Raw genomic sequence first — 16,443 nt, 5'->3', positions numbered from 1 at the left:
GCCTCGTTTGTGGTGGAGCAAGTCTAGAGGGAGGAGATTCCCAAGATAAGTTTGGGAAACAGGAAATGATTTCTTTCCCTCAGAGACTCACAGATCACATTAGCAAATCCAGGCTTTACGAGGCTCCCCTTCAAGCAACTGTTTAGCCCAAAAGATTTATTTCCCAAGTCTGTTTGAGTGTTGTTTTTTAAATGAAATACCTATAAACATCCCAGTTCCCTACATTAAGTAGGAGAATAAAAAGTTTAAAACAGAGAACACCACATCCTTGAAACAATGGAAAGATGTCTCCAGTGAAAGAGGGGCATGAGATAAGCCATGTCTAAAATAATTTTTTTTCTAGTATGTTAAGAAATTTATTAACCAGAAATTAAAAAATTGCTGTAGTAATCCATGGCACCATTGACTAGAGAATCAAAGCCACGTCTTGATACTTGCTGTTAAGGAAGTAAACTCCATTTAGGCACCTTCTCTTGGTAGATTAAAATTATATAGGCAAAACTCATAGTTTCTTGTCTGACTGTGGCCTGATTATCTTGGAGCTTTTCTGTACCAACCCGGTAATTATGAAAGGTTCTAGTATTTTCCTTATATAAGTTAAGTTAGCCAGTTCTTTAAAATAAAAAAATAAGTTTGAAACATCAAACAAAGAATTAAACTCCATGGGGAAAAGTGAGGAAGGAGGTTAATGTATTATTTACTCTTTACTCAGGAAGTTTGGAGAGATTCCTGCTACAAAGCTGTCTTTTAAAACAGAGAAGTTAGATGTAATCAGATCAAAAAATCAAAACCGGGGTACTCTAGACCTTGTTGACACACTAGGTATAAATACATCACCAGGGCAACTAGCTGCCTCTCATGAACTGGAAGGCACCCAGAGCAAAGTGTGTGTACACCTCTGTCTGCATTGCAGGGCGGGGGATTAGCTAGTATGAGTTCCATTATAAGATATGTTCAACAGGACCTTCTGGCTGTGTACCGGTGAGACAATAACCCATCTAAACACAGGAAAAAAGACAAAATGATTTAAGTAGAAATGATGACTGGTCAACCCCTTAAAGTGTTATGGAGGTAGTTCAGTTCAGTTCAGTCTCTCAGTCGTGTCCAGCTCTTTGCGACCCCATGAACCGCAGCACGCCAGGCCTCCCTGTCCATCACCAACTCCCGGAGTCTAACCAAACCAATGCCCATCGAGTCGGTGATGCCATCCAACCATCTCATCCTCTCTCGTCCCCTTCTTCTCCTGCCCCCAATCCTTCCCAGCATTAGGGTCTTTTCCAATGAGTCAACTCTTCACATGAGGTGGCCAAAATGTTGGAGTTTCAGCTGCAACATCAGTCCTTCCGATGGACACCCAGGACTGATCTCCTTTAGGATGGACTGGTTGGATCTCCTTGCAGTCGAAGGGACTCTCAAGAGTCTTCTCCAACACCACAGTTCAAAAGCATCAATTCTTCGGCACTCAGCTTTCTTCACCGTCCAACTCTCATATCCATACATGACTACTGGAAAAACCATAGCCTTGACTAGATGGACCTTTGTTGGCAAAGTAATGTCTCTGCTTTTAAATATGGAAGTAGAGGGGTTGATTAATATGTGAACAAAAGGATATGACAGAAGTTTTAAAATTTTCATTATGATTCTTTTACAAGGTTGTATTAAAGAAGCTCCTTAAATTCCCTCTTTAAAAATTTTAGGAAGAGCTGGTTTAGAAATGAGACAAACATGAGAGATAAACATATATTTTAGGAGGCAAATTCATTGATTGAGGGGCACCCCAGGGATTCATACAAGACAGATGACATTTTCTACGGTTCTCAATGATATGAAAAAAAGCTCACAACTAAATACTCAAACTTGCATTTGATACTAATAATTCAGGCTGACATGCTGAGTTCAAGGTAATGTACAGCAAAATCTCTCAAGGCACTGAGTAGGCAAAGAGGAAACTTAAATTTAAGTTTTTTAGCAAAAATTTATTTTTAAGCATGTATTGTGTGCAAAGTATTGTGATTGATGATTTGGGGGGCTTTGGAGCTGAATGAGATATGGTCTCTGACCTCACAAGAGGTTCACAGTTTAGAAGTGGAGAAAAATCTATGCACAGGAAATTCTGGGAGTGAAGGAAGGGGTGGGTGATGCTGGAAGTTTGGTTTGAGGGTAGGTTGCATTTAGAAATGAAATTTTAGTGATGGAACCTGGAGGGGCTGATTTAAAATCACATCCTAGGTGATAATTTCCTGAAAGGGAAGACCCAGTGATAATCCATTTCTTTGGCCAACTTTCTAAGAAGTCCCTCTAGATATTAGGAACCACAGAACTTTAAAAATTTTATTATGGTAATTCACAACCTTGATCCATATTAGACATACCTTGGAGCTTAGAAAGAAAAGTGGAATTCAGATACTGGGAGTCTTCAGGAATTTTTGTTTAAGTAGCCTGAGGTGGAGCTTGGCCATTAGTGTGTTTTAAAATCTTTGGGTGAGTCTATTGAACAGTCGGCATAGTGGATTAAAGAGTCAGAAAAGCTAGATGCCTGACCTTGGGTGAGTTATGCAATTGCTCTGGATCTTAATCTCCTTTTTTTTTTGTAAATACAGTGGATAATACCTTTCCTGTGAAGTTGTCTTCAGGTTAGATAATGCACCCAATGTGAAAGCCACTAAAAGAGCTTCTGGCACATAATTACACAATGAAATCCGATGTCTTTCCCAAGTGAGATGCTATGGAGAAAGGGTCAAGACCCAGATTCTGGCACTGATACCCTGGTGTGAATCTTGGTTCTGCCTCTTACAAGCTGTGTGATCTTAAGCAAACTGCCTCAGTTTCCTCATCTGAAAAGTGAGAACAATCGTTATTATGAGGGATACATAAAATGAGGATTGAATGTATCTGGCACAAAAGCACATAGCCTGAATCTAATCATGAGAAAATATCAGACAAATCCTGCAAAATACCAGGTGTGGACTCTTCATAAAGGTCAATGGCATGGAATAAAAAAAGGAAGATTTGGAAACTATTCTAGCTTAAAGAGAACTAAAGCAACATAACAATTGAATGCAATAGATGTTCTTGGATTTTCTTTTGCTATTAAAGGCATTTTTGTGATAATTGGTGATAATCTAAATAAGATCTGTATACTGGATAACAGTATTATAATAATATTCATTTCCTGATTTTTATAATTGTACTGTGATTATGTAAATGAAGATTTTGTTTTTAGGAAATATGCATGAAAATAGTTAGGGATAAAGAAGCATTCTGTCTGCTGAGAGGGCGAGACAAAGAAAATAAACCAAATATGATCAAATAGTAATATTTGGGAAATCTAGATGTGAGATATCTAGAAACTCTTTGTTCTATTCTTGCAACTTTCGGGTAAGTCTGAAATTTTAAAAAAATTCCTGTCCCTGAAACATATTAGACATCACATGAGAGTTGGATAAAATACAGGTGTCAGTGAAAACTGGGGGAAGCAAATTCATCAGGGAGAGGCCAGCTCAGGTGACACAAGCTCGGGTGACACACAGTGTTTTCTGATTAATTGGGCATCTCCCTGCAGACCGGATTCCAGGCACTTCCCAGAGGTTCTGTATTTTCACCAGTTCACCTGTTTTTAAGGAAACAGCTAATCCTTCAGCCCTCTCCTCAGCTCACACTTATCAGGTGACTGGTACATGTCTTATTGGTTCTTGGGAAGTAAAGCTGGGGGTCTCACTGGGGTCCTAGGCCTGAGGAGGAAGCTGGGCCTGGGGGGACCAGAGATTGTCTCAGGGAACTGGGGTACCGCAACCACAAAGTTAGCAAGCTATTCATGATGTTCTGAGGAGTGGGGCTGAGGGAAGATCAGCCCGTATGGATCTGATAGCCATGAGGAGGGCAGTGGGCCAGTTCCAGTGACCAGAGCAGATATCAGCCAACCCAGTCCTTGAGGACTCACTACTGATTTCTCTTTCTCTTCCTTCCTTTCTTCCTTCCTTCTGTTCTTTCATACTTCCTGTTGTGATTTTATTCTTGAAAGCAGTATTGTAGAATACTACCTTTCATTTTAATTTTATTATATATATATATATATATATTTAATTTTAAAAGATTTTGCTCATTTTGCTTTCATTATTTGGCCTGAGTTACACATTAAATTCATGAGTGACTTTGATTTATTAGCAATCATGATGCATACCCAAGTTAAGTGAGAAAAAAATCTAACCTACAAATCGTTTTCAATACCTTTCATTTAAAAACACTCAAATGCAATAGAAAAAACTTTTAGGGTTAAACCACTCAAAATCCCATTCCTCAGAAATCTCTTTTCTTCCCCTATCAGTGGACAGCCTTATAGCTATAGTTCTTTGCATACTCTTTTTTTTTTTAAAAAAAAGAGTGGGTTTTGTTTATTTATTTATTTTGGTTGTGTCAGCTCTTAGCTGTGGCACATGTAATCTTTGTTGTGTCATTTGAGATCTTCAAGTTGAGTTGTGTGAGAAGGAGGAGGAGAAGGGGATGACAGAGGATGAGATGGTTGGATGGCATCACCGACTCAATGGACATGAGTTTGAGTAAGCTCTGGGAGTTGTGATGGGCAGGGAGGCCTGGCATGCTGCAGTCCATGGGTTCGCAAAGAGTCAGACTTGAATGAGCAACTGAACTGAACTGAGCTGTGTGGGCTCAGTGGTTGTGGCATCGGCTTTCCAGTTGTGTTGCTCTGGCTTAGCTGCTCCACGGCATGTGGGGTCTCAGTTCCCCAAGCAGGGATCAGACCTGCATCCCCTACACTGCCAGGTGAACCTGTAACCACTGGACCACCAGGGAAGTCCCTGTGCATATTCCTAATGTAGACACCTGAGTGTGTACCAAATTACATAAATTGGTTCATCATACAGACTATATGTCATGTTTCACTCTACTGTATTACTGTATGTCATGGACATGTTTCCTCAGCATAAACACAGATCAGTCTCATAATCTGTGCCAGCTGTGTGGTTCCAATTTGGGAATACGTTATCGTTTATTCAACTAATTCCAAACTGATGGATATTTAGGTTGCTTTTAGGTGTTTTATAACATCTAAAATCCCAGGCATTAATAGGCTTGAGCATATGTCTTTTGGATCTCATGTGATAATCTAATTTGGAAAGTTTCTATAATTGGGACTAAAAGGAGTGGGCGTTTTTAAAGCTCTCTTGATTCACTCTGCCCTCTATAATTCCATCTCCACCAACCATAAGAATACTTGTGTCTTCAAGCCTCTGACAAAACAGTTTTCCCAAATCTTTTGATTCCTTGCCAACATAATAAGAAAGAAAAAAAAGTCACAGCTTTAATGTGCATTTCTCTTCTTACATTGAGGATAATAATTCAGTTCAGTTCAGTTCAGTCACTCAGTCATGTCTAACTCTTTGTGACCCCATGGACTGCAGCACACCAGGCCTCCTTGTCCATCACCAACTCCTGGAGTTTTCTCAAACTCATGTCCATTGAGTTGGTGATGCCATCCAACCATCTCATTTCTCATCCCCATCTCCTCCCGCCTTCAATCATTCCCAGCATCAGGGTCTTTTCAAATGAGTCAACTCTTCGCATGAGGTGGCCAAAGTATTGGAGTTTCAGCTTCAACATCAGTCCTTCCAATGAACACTCAGGACTGATTTCCTTTAGGATGGACTGGTTGGATCTCCTTGCAGTCCAAGGGATTCTCAAGAGTCTTCTCCAACACCACAGTTCAAAAGCATCAACTCTTTGGCGCTCAGCTTTCTTTGTAGTCCAACTCTCACATCCATACGTGACCACTGGAAAAACCATAGCTTTGACTAGATGGACCTTTGTTGGCAAAGTAATGTCTCTGCTTTTTAATATGCTGTCTAGGTTGGTCATAACTTTTCTTCCAAGGAGCAAGCATCTTTTAATTTCATGGCTGCAGCCACAATCTGCAGTGATTTTTCAGCCCCCCCAAATAAAGTCTGTCACTGTTTCTACTGTTTCCCCATCTATTTGCCATGAAGTGATGGGACCAGATGCCATGATCTTAGCTTTCTGAATGTTGAGTTTTAAGCCAACTTTTTCACTCTCCTCTTTCACTTTCATCAAGAGGCTCTTTAGTTCTTCTTTGCTTTCTGCCATAAGTGTGATGTCATCTGCATATCTGAAGTTATTGATATTTCTCCTGGCAATCTTGATTCCAGCTTGTGCTTTATCCAGCCCAGTATTTCACATGATGTACTCTGCATATAAGTTAAATAAGCAGGGTGACAATAAACAGCCTTGTTGTACTCCTTGCCCAATTTGGAACCAGTCTGTTTTTCCATGTCCAGTTATAACTGTTGCTTCTTGACCTGCATGTAAATTTTTCCGGAGGCAGGTAAGGTGTTGTGGTATTCCCATCTCTTGAAGAATTTTCCGGTTTTTTGTGATCCACACAATCAAAGGCTTTGGCATAGTCAATAAAGAGAAGTAGATGTTTTTCTGGAACTCTCTTGCTTTTTCTATAATCCAATGGATGATGGCAATTTGTTCTCTGGTTCCTCCACCTTTTGGAAATCCAGCTTGAACATCTGGAAGTTCACAGTTCACGTACTGTTGAAGCCTGGCTTGGAGAATTTTGAGCATTACTTTGCTAGTGTGTGAGATGAGTGTAACTGTGCAGTAGTTTGAACATTCTTTGGCATTGCCTTTCTTTGGGATTGGAATGAAAACTGACCTTTTCCAGTCCTGTGGCCACTTCACATTTCCAAATTTGCTGGCATATTCTTTCTAATAAGAAAGAACAAAAAGTCACAGCTTTAATTTGCATTTCTCTTCTTACATTGAGGATAAAAATTACCTTATAGCATTTAATAGCTGCAGTTCTTTGAGTAGTTACTGCTTTTGAAGGCAGAAGACTCAGTCAAAACAATGTCCCTTTTAAGCTTAAAAAATTGAATCAAACTTTTCATGCTTCAGAATTCCTCCTTCTTTTTTATGTATAAGTGTGAATATATGTGTGCGTGTGTGTGTTTGTGTTTGGGGAAATTTTGTAAACCACTATTTGAAAACACAGATTTTGGAGCTGCTGCTGCTTCTAAGTCGCTTCAGTCGTGTCCAACTCTGTGCGACCCCATAGACGGCAGCCCACCAGGCTCCCCCGTCCCTGGGATTCTCCAGGCAAGAATACTGGAGTGGGTTGCCATTTCCTTCTCCAATCTACCCAAGTTTTGAATCCTGGCTCTGGAACTCAACTAGCTGTGTAATTTTGCCTCCATTTCCTCTTTGATAACGTAGGCATAATAATACTTACCTTATGAGACTACTGTGAGGATTAGAGGTAATTTATGTAAAGTACTCGGAACAATGTTTCACACCCACTAAGTTCCTTAGAAATGTTATTCTAATACTTTCCACAGTGGTTTAAGAGGTAAGAGCGTTCTTGATTCTCAGGATAGTAGAGAATATGCTAATACAATATTGAGTTTTGTTTCTTTATAAATTTTCATCCCAGCATAATAAAACATAATGACCCCCCTTTTTTTTTAAGTCAGAGAAATTAGTGACAAAGTCTAAGAGAACTCTGTGCAAAGAAACACCATCCTAGTAAGTCTGGGAGGGGTGGGAGCACACAAAGCTACTAGAAACAGAAGAGAAGACTTATGAGATCAAGATTCTGTGCTTAGAAATATGTAACCCACTTTGGTCTCATGAAAGACCTCTCTGTCCCTGGTGAAATCATAGGGCTTACTCTTGTAAATAGACTTCTTTTTAAACTTAAGTAAAATGTTTAAAGTGAGCTTTTTACTTTCCAAACTAACATAAAAAACACCTATTGAAATAAAATGCAAATTTTATATGATAAAAATACCTTTGATGGAATATTTTAATTAAGGAGCCTTGGAAATTAGCTCTTTGTATGTATCAGTTGTGCATCTAAGTCTAAAATGTATTTGCCAGGAAATGAGTTTAGTGAGCAGTTGTCAGATATTAAATTTCTTTCAGGATCAATAGTTCTTTCTATAGATTTTTTCCAAGTTTTATTCACCTTAAGGTAATTTAGACATCAAAAATTTAAACAATGCACACAGATTAAGCTTTAAGGAAAAACCTACAATATTTTCTTACAGAGGTTATAGGAAATATTTTATAATTTCAAAGTCAAGACTTTGAAACATGATGAAATCTCTCTTATCACTGTGGTTTATTTTTATCCTTATCTAGCCTTGTCCACGAAAATTTAGAAGACAGAATTTTATTTTTATTTAGCCAAGTACTGAGCTAAGTACTATAACTTTGTGTTAAGGACTAATCTGTGTTTCCCTGTCCCATTATCACCCCCATCATCCCACATCAATTCATATATTGAAGCCCTAACCCCACTGTGACTGTATTTGGAAATAGGGCCTTTAGAGAGGCTATTAAGGTTAATTGAGACCATATCATAGGGCCCTGATCCAATAGGACTGGTGTCTTTGTAAGAAAGAGATGCCAGGAGTGTGCTTACACAGAGAAAAGACCATATGAGGACACAGCAAGAAGATAGCTGTCTACACAACAAGGAGAGAGGTCTTATAGAAACCAACCCTACCATCACCTTGACCTTGGATTTCCCAATCTTCAAAATTGTGGAAAAATAAATTCCTATTGCATGTTACCCAGTTGACGGCATCTTGTTATGGCAACCTGAGCTGACTAGTACACTTTGGTCTGGTATAAGCAAGTCAGAACCTTATTTCTGTTTCATGGAATAGTTGGATTTAGGCTACTCAGAGTTGAAATGACAGTTCTATCCCATGAACCATCTAGGGAACCAGGATCCCTCTATGTTGACATTCCAGCATCACTTGGAAATTAAATTATGTCTGCATTTTAAGCAGCAGGATGAAGGAAGACAGAGAGGACACAGTTTTTCCATTTAAGTCCTTGTGCTCACATCTTGCTGATCATAATTTAATCCTGTGGACATATTCAAACTGCAAGTGAGGCTGAAAAATATAGACACCATGCTCCCAACTAAAGAGCAAGGCTTCTACTGTTGAACAAAAGAGGAGCAAGCAGCAGTCTCTACAACAAGGAGTTGATGGTGGTGTGAATCTGGCCTCGACTCTTCCCACCCCTTCCCTTACATATCTCCACAACCCACCAGCACACCGTGTTCTGCTAGACTTCCCTGAAGTTTTAGAAAAAAATATAGTGTAGGATAGAGGGTAGATAAAGCCGCCTGCTAAATCTGACTTTCCCTAAAGCCCAACATAAAAAAAAACACAAACACCCTTTCCAGTCCTCTAGCTGCTCACCTCATTCTGCTGTCCCTGGGGTCCTCCTCACTCCATGGCAGCATCTCCCTTACTAGCCTTTACCAAGCAAATCTCCTCCGGACTTTCAGGGAAGCTTCACTTTTTCTCCATAGGAGTTGATCTGGTCATCTCGTTGTCCTCTGGGCTCGTCATTCTCGCCCTGCAGAAAATGCAAAAGATTAACTCAGGAATCATATTGTCCCATGTGTGAGCAATGGAGGGTGTACATAAGGCTTTCAAGAGTAGGAACTATAGTGGCCTTTAACACATCTCGGGAGTGTCCATGACACACTGAATCCCATGAGGTTCATCAGTTCATTCTCTGCTTCCCCACCCCACCTCACACCCAGAGATCTCTTCCAAGAGAAAAACTGAATTCTCACAAACTAAACAGCCTAAAACAGAGCTCAGAACTCAAGTGCTTCTTGCAAGAAGCACACAGATGAGTGAAGCAGGTTAGATGGGGAGTGGGAAAGCATGCTGTCCTAACAGGACAGCCAACACTCACTCCAGTGGATTTTGGTCACATGGGACCAATGTTCCTTCTCCTGATTTTGTATATATAAAGGAAGCTGGAAATTAGTCATTTTTTAGAGGACAAGTCAAGATTTTCAAAATGTTGGCACAGAATTTAAAAATGTAAACATTGTACAACAGACCTACTGGGTTGGATCCAACTTATATGCAACCCAGGAGCCTCCACTCTGAAACTCTTTAGTGAGCACTGAAGGAAGGAAACCTTCCCTAGCTGGCCTTGACAGCTCCACATAAAGTCACAGAGCATTAGTGATGCATCAGACTTCTGTCACTGAACTCGGGAGAGCTAGTAGCAGTCTCTTCAACAGGGAGCTGCTGGTGGTGTGAACCTGGCTTCCAGCATTATCTTCCAGAGCCATATGCTTCTTCCTTTAATTCTTTTTTTTTTTAAGTATACCCACTTGGGTGCACAGTAATAGGGCAGGGACTCATTTCTAGCTGTACACCTCTTGTAGGTGCCCCTTGAGCTTCCAAGACCCTAGCAGAAGCAGTGGGCTTAGCACCTGCTGGTGCCTAATTCAATTATTAGGCAGGATGCTGCTGTCCTCCTGTCTCTGTCTAGGGAGGGGCTGGTCTCTCCTCAGAAGCTCAGATCGTCGCAGGAAGTGGAAAGTCACCCTGGGCAGCACGGAGCCCACAGCGTGCTGTCTGTCCCAGGAGCAACTTCTGCCTCTTGCTATGGTTTTCACCTTCCCCTAGGCTTTGCATTGGTACTCCTATTTCTGGATGTGCCCCAGAAGGCACGAGAAGTTCTGTGTTCGGCTTTATTCTAAAGCAATGGGAAGCAATGGATGGTGTTTAAGCAGGAGAGTGACATAAACAAAAATGAGTCTGGAAACTGTTGATCTGGGAAGGCCAGACACTGGAGTCAGGGAGACCAGTTAAGGATGCTGGCAGCAGAATAGGCGTGGAGACACTGCAGTGGGCAAGTGGCAGTGATAAAGGAGAGAAAAAAGCAGAGGCAAAGACAATGTGGAGACAGAATCTAAAATTTTTGCAATTGTTATTAAAAATGAGACTCAGATTTCAAGCCCAGGTGACTGGAAGGATGGTTGTCACAGAAACAAACCAAATTATTAGCACTATGTATTTGTTTGCTTATTAAATTTATATATATATATTTTTCTTTCTTTAAAAATAACTTTCGGGGCTGTCAATTGATACTAACAACATGTATGATTTTTTGTCCTGCTGGAATCCAAGGACTTTTTGTAAGCACTATCTCATTAATCTTCCTGAAAGCTTTGTGAGGTGAGTGGCAGTGGTTTGAAAAGCCAAATATACAGACGTTTGTTTTTTTTTAAAAATATTCTTGACTGTCTGTCATATTCTCACTAAGATTTTTAGACTCTCAAAGCAATTAGTAGAGATCAGGCTTGGCGTGTACTGTGTTCCCAATTATTATCAATAGATTCTAATTGAGAACATGTGTTTGTTTCAGCTGGGGTTATTGTCTGGCTGATCACAATGGAGAGTCTGAAAGACAGCATCTGGCAGAGTTATTTTCTGACATCACCTCTCAGTCCCGACTTCCTTCATAGCTGCTTTCCTTTAGTATGTGACCCACCAAGACAGAGGGAGGTCTGCCCCAGAAACTGCATCAGCTCCAATGTCCCCATGAGCTCATCTATGCAATCTTCACAGTGTGCACCAGGCATCAGGAATCATTCCTTAAAGTAGGCGCCAGTTTCAGTTATCTATTACTGTGTCACAAATCATCCCAAACCTAGTGGCTTAAATCATTCATCTGCAATTTGGGAAGGGCTTGGAAGGCATGCTTGTATCCACTCCATGCAGTGTTAGCTGGGTTGGTTGGCTGGCGATGGATGATCCACTTCCAGAATGACTCTCTCACATGACTGGCGGTTCTGGCTGTCAGATGGGAGCTCAGCTGGGGCTCCTGGCTGCGGGCCTCAGTTTGTCCTCCTGTTGATCTCTTTATGGGTGTTTGGCTTGGGCTTCCTCACAGTAAGAACACTTGATTTCAAAAGTAAGAGTTTAAGAGATAGAAAGTGGAAGCTACCAGTCTCTCAAGACTGACACCTGGAAGTTGTCATAGAGTCACTACCCATTGTATTTTATTGGCCAAAAATGTCACAGAGCCTGCTCAGACTCAGGAGGGGATATACACTACACTTTCGCGTGGAAGAATGACAGAGACTGCGTGGCCAAATTTAGTCTCTCACAGTGCAGATTATATTTAAAATTTTGGAGGAAGAATGGTTTAGTTTGGCACCTCCAATTCAAGAATGATATGTTAAATTGCACCAATGGCCAATAATTATGGATTCCAAATATATATTTTTCTTAGTCTCCATAAAACTTTTCCACATACTGACTCTAACATTTGTCTCTGACCCTTATTTCTCCTCAAGTTCCAGGCTCTTTTAAGGGCTTCCCTCATAGCTCAGTTGGTAAAGAATCTGCCTGCAATGCAGGAGACCCTGGTTCAATTTCTGGGTCAGGAAGATCCCCTGGAGAAGGGACAGGCTACCCACTCCAGTATTCTTGGGCTTCCCTGGTAGCTCAGACAGTAAAGAATCCACCTGCAAAGGGGAAGACCTGGGTTCGATCCCTGGGTTGGGAAGATACACTGGAGAAGGGAAAGGCTACCCACTGCAATATTCTGGCCTGAAGAATTCCATGGACTGTACAGTCCATGGGGTTGCAAAGAATCCAATGTGACTTTCACTTTCTTTTCCAGACTCTTTTACTTCTGGTTTACTATATACACTGTGCCAACTCCTGCAACCTATCTACTAACTCTTCTGGAAAATTCTCTTGAGCTTCCAAATGGAAGTGCCTCTCCTGTGTGCCTTCACAGGTTTTGGTTGCATCTTAGGATAAGAGTTATCATAGCACATTGGATCTTGGCTGCTGATCTGACTTCCCCTCTATGGCAGGCAATCTGTCTTGTTCATTTTAATCTCCCCAGCACAGAAGATTGTTTCTGGACAGTTGATACTCAATACATATTTGTTGAATGGTTGACCCACCTTTTGCCCTAAATGTTTACATCCTAGGAAAGCTCTGACATTATCAATGACTTTCACACGCCATTTGGCACTGTTAGAACTTACCCTAAGCTTCTTCATCTCTTAACTGAAGGGACTGGATTTTCTGTGATGTCAAACATGAGAAAATGAAAGGAAATGTCATTCGAGTCCTAGGAGAGGGGGCGATGAAAGAAGCTAGACGAACGAAAGCCTGATCGTTTGTGCTAAAGATGATTCTTTCCATGATGGGAGACCTGGGTTTGATCCCTGGGTTGGGAAGATCCCCTGAAGAAGGGATATGCTACCTACTCCAGTATTCTGACCTGGAGAATTCCATGGATGGTATAGTCCATGGGGTCGCAAAGAGTTGGACACAACTGAGCAACTTTCACTTTCCATGACAATGATGTTGACTATATTGAGTAGGATATTTCTCCATGGTTTTCTATGTAGAGAGAAGCTGGGCAAAGCAGCGGGGACATTAATCTCCATTGGTCCCCTGGACATTTCGAAGCGGGATGTATAAGCCACTCTCCAAATTGATAACAAGTGTCTGATTCCAAACGCGTGTCACCAATCTTGCCCTTGATGCACTGGAGCAGAACATGATGGGACGTTAGCAGAGCAGCGGGGCATACCAGAAAGAGGCATGGACGTGGGGTTTGCTAACACCGTCTTATCAATTGAATTTAAAGTGTGTATTAATCTTGCTTATTGAACACAGGGACAGATGAACCAGTGAAATCTTGTATTAGAAGCTGTGGGTAAGGCATATTGTCTTCTCTGTCAGGCAGTTAGGAGACATTGATCACTCTGCGAGAGGCCCTTACTCAGCATGACAAGAGGCTGACTGGGAGACTTCACTCTTTAGCACTGATGTCAGGAGGGCTTTCACTTCTATTTCATTTAATCTCAAAAATGTATTGAGCTTTAAAGATGCTACTCACGGTGCTGAGTGGTATAGGAGCTAGAGAGAAAAATACAACACCATCCCTCCCCTCAAGGAGCAGTGGCTGATGCATGAGCATGAGGGTGAGGGGTTAGAAACAAATGGAGTAGTTGGCCCCGGGGCTGGACCAGGAGGGAGGCGGAAGCAGCACTTCTTATCTCTGAGTCCTTGCTTGGGTTACTTAAGTGCTCTAAGCCTCAATTTACTCATCTTTAAAATGATGTTGACTGCAGCAATACCTACCCGCAGGCGATGATGGCAAGAATTAAAATAGAGAAGGTGTGAAGCTATAAGCTCTGTTTCATTGTACCTTCAACATGTGCTGAGCACATGGCAGATGGTCAGTGACTGTCTGGTGACTGCACGTTGAATGAGAGAGCTTAAGCACAGTGCTGGGCCCACCGTTGAGAGAAACTGTAGTCTTAACGACAGTCATGGTGACATCAGAGATAAGTAATAGCAACTGTGGTTGCTGGTGGTGTGAGTAATGCTAATAGAGGCGTTAGTCATGCTTAACTAGGAGCACAGGAAAGGAACAGATAAATTATAAGAGATAAACCTAAAATGATGTTAGCTATGTTCCAAGGGGTCTAGAATAGCACAGGGAAGAGTCCATACTTCATTGAGAAGGTGAGACTGCTTTTGAAATCCTCTGAGTAAGCAGGCACACTCTGCAGCTATCGGAAGATGGACTAGGGGGTAGAAATTTCTTAAGAACATCTTGATTTGAGTCTATGACAGAGGTTCCAGTAGGACGTGGTGCTGAGCTAGACTCGAAGCAGGGGGAAAGGAGAGGAGGGGAGAAGTGAGAGAGAGGATTCGGAATTGACAGAAGTGGGTGGTTGACACGTGATGCGGGAGAAGCAAGGGCCAGAGGACTGGAACACTGAGAGCCCAGCGTCTATCCTGACATTATCAGAAATGGAGATGTCAGGATTTACAGGGTAGATGATTGTTTTGGTTCAACACGTGTTTGTGTTGCTAGTGGAACACCCAGAAAGGAATGGGCTGTAGGCAATTGAAACTTCTAGTCTGGAGAACAAAGGAAAGGTAGAGTCCAAGATGAAGAGTTGTTTTTTAAAGATGAGAGAGTTAATGTTCGACCTGCACATGGCATTGCTAAGGAAGGGGGATGGAGAGAAGAAGATCAGGGCAAGGGCCTCTGAGAGGAGCCATCCTGTGAGTCAGGGAGGAAAGCAGTGTTTGTGATGTAGTAGAAGGGGAAGTCAGAAAGGCAGAAGAAAATCTTGAAGCGAGACCCTGAAACCCATCATAAGACAAAGCCCTGCCATTTTGAAAAACAGACCCGAAAATTGTATCCTGCACTTGCAAAAACAAATGCCATCCAAACTTTGCTACAACTTTGGTGGCCTTTATTTTAAACTCCCTTATCAGTTCACAGCTTTCCCCGGGTTCTCACTTGAAAGCTCAGTGGAAATATCCTTTAGAGTGCGTTGAATTACAGGTGAAAGAATGTCTAAATAAGAAGGAATTAAACCATAAAATTAAACCATTTTTCTAACTAAGCAAGAAGCCCAGAGTTTATGGCTCAATAGTGCTATATCAACTTCCCAGGTGGCTCAGTGGGCAGAGAATCTGCCTGCAAGGCAGGAGGTGCAGGAGACACAGATTCGATCCCTGGGTCAGGAAAATTCCCTGGAGAAGGGGCATGGCAACTCACTCCAGTATTGTCTGGAGAATCCCATGGACAGAGAGGAGTCTGATGCGGGCTACAGTCCATAGGGTTGCAAAGAGTTGGACATGACAAGCGACTGAGTGCGCCCAGTGCTATCAATGGCATTTTATATTTCTGCTCTTCCATCCTCAGAGTGTCAAATACGCTTCTTCTCAGGTTCAAACACACACACAAACACACAGGGAGAGGGGGCTCCTGAACCTCCAAGATTCACATCCTTAAGCAGCAAAGAATGGAGGAAAAGGTTTTTCTTATGTCACTCATACCACTTGCCAGAGAGAAGAATCTTTCCTAGATGCCCCAGCAGGTTTTCCTTGTCATTTCATTGCCCAGGTCTGAGTCAGATGACAACCCCTGGACCATGCTCTACTGAGGGGAAAAAGGATGACCATGATTGGTTAAGAGTTAGACCAATCACAATTGCTTCTGGACCTGGCACAATGCTGTCCAAACAGGAAGAGGCTTCAATTTGTGAAGGAAAAGTGGTCAGTGTTGGACAGATCCCCAACAGTATCTATCATGTACCAGAGAGAGTGTAAAGCTAGAACTCTCTCTAGTGTGTTGAGGGGAAAAAAAAAAAGACAAAGGCCAGGCATGTGGAATGTGGACAAATATCCCAATTCAAGCTGAGGATATTATGAACATAAAGCTATATATTAGGGCCTTTCCAAGGTAACAGATGTACTCGCCAAGGTTGCCAGGGCAACCTGGACATCTGAGAGGAAAATAATTTGTTTATCTTTTATTAGCGTTCTTTTTTCTGCTTAACTAATAAGAATGATTTCCATATGTTCCTGAAACCATGTCTCACTCTTCTCTGCTGCACTTAGGGTTATATTACCTTAATTTTGCCTGGGCTGACTCCATGGTGGGCATAGAGAATCCTAACACTGAGACCAAGCCAGTCCCACCCCCATTACCCTCATTAGCTCCTCCCATACAAAGGACAAGATTTCTAAGGCCATGGCACTCGTATACGGCTCTTTCCTCACAGAATCACAGAAGCAT

At 41.7% G+C, this 16,443-nt stretch overlaps 1 long non-coding RNA gene across 1 annotated transcript; it reads right to left on the bottom strand.

Annotated features, from left to right (window-relative positions):
* Positions 1 to 2,317: 2,317 nt before the first annotated feature.
* LOC145530442 (uncharacterized) lies at positions 2,318 to 15,806 on the bottom strand. The gene is made up of 4 exons (XR_014071773.1): positions 15,702 to 15,806; positions 9,258 to 9,417; positions 6,695 to 6,747; positions 2,318 to 2,834 (listed from the first exon to the last, which is right to left on the bottom strand). It is a non-coding gene; the product is annotated as an uncharacterized LOC145530442 (long non-coding RNA).
* Positions 15,807 to 16,443: the final 637 nt, after the last annotated feature.

The sequence above is a fragment of the Giraffa tippelskirchi genome, chromosome 12 (genome assembly GCF_054371585.1).
Source record: "Giraffa tippelskirchi isolate mGirTip1 chromosome 12, T2T-mGirTip1v1.2.pri, whole genome shotgun sequence".
In the NCBI taxonomy this organism is placed as follows: domain Eukaryota; kingdom Metazoa; phylum Chordata; class Mammalia; order Artiodactyla; family Giraffidae; genus Giraffa; species Giraffa tippelskirchi.
This window is presented reverse-complemented; position numbering and strand designations above follow the sequence as displayed.